Source organism: Plasmopara halstedii, assembly GCF_900000015.1.
Source record: "Plasmopara halstedii genome assembly, contig: Scaffold_42, whole genome shotgun sequence".
In the NCBI taxonomy this organism is placed as follows: Eukaryota; Oomycota; class Peronosporomycetes; order Peronosporales; family Peronosporaceae; genus Plasmopara; species Plasmopara halstedii.
The window spans coordinates 767,473-768,393 of NW_020186963.1; positions in this window are offsets into that span (position 1 = coordinate 767,473).

A 921-nucleotide genomic window follows, 5' to 3' on the forward strand; every position below is an offset into this window, starting at 1 on the left:
TCCAATGCTCCGTTGGGGTATACCAACTCAGACATTTCAACGTCTAGCACGTGGAGCGTCTCGGGCCAGTACTCTCGCCAATAGCGCTTTTGTCTCCTAGCAGAGGTGTGTTCATGACTCGCCAAAGATTTACCAGGAGACGTGCGCGCAGCGCCCAAGGTCTTTGAGCTCTAATCAATCCATGGCTCATGGTGATCCAACCATGCCATCTCTACGATAGGGTCATACCTTGCATCCAAGTCTTAAACTAGACAGCGTTTCACGTTATCAAATTCAAGGAACTTGACTCCGAGGTCCACGGGGACCTTCGGGACCGTGACACGTGTCCCCGTCGATAGGCGAACAGTGACGATGTCACCCAACCGCGCTTCAGCGCCTCAGCATACAACTGACTTTCCTCCATCATGGAGCGTCAAACATAACAGCCCGACCACCTAGATTCCATGAGGATCTTCCATGGCTTTTTGAAGCCCTTTACGGTCGCCTTCACGACCAGCAAGCCCGGCTTGCTCACACGTTCCGTGTTTAAGAGCACGGATCTGTTCTGGGCTAGGATCTGTTGACCTATGCCTCCCTTAGGCTCAACAGAACTCAGTTCTTCGCCAGTAGGTCGCCCCGCGCCTACTGAGTGGTGTCGTTTCCCCGCGACGAACCTAACTGATTGGCGTTGGGGCGATGGCTCGAAGAACATTGACGCGTCTTGCGCCGTCCCGCAGGTAACGGGTGTCTCCACAGACAAAACATCGTCGAATGTGTGTATGCTACCCGCTGGCGTGTTCCGTGTGCATCTGTTCTAATTTGACGAGGCGGTAAATGTGGCATTGAATGCCGAATTCAATTCCAAGTCGGCACGCACTGGTTGCAATGCACACTTCAACAGCTCGTCGAGCGGGCCTATGCCCATGGATCTCAGCTATGCTG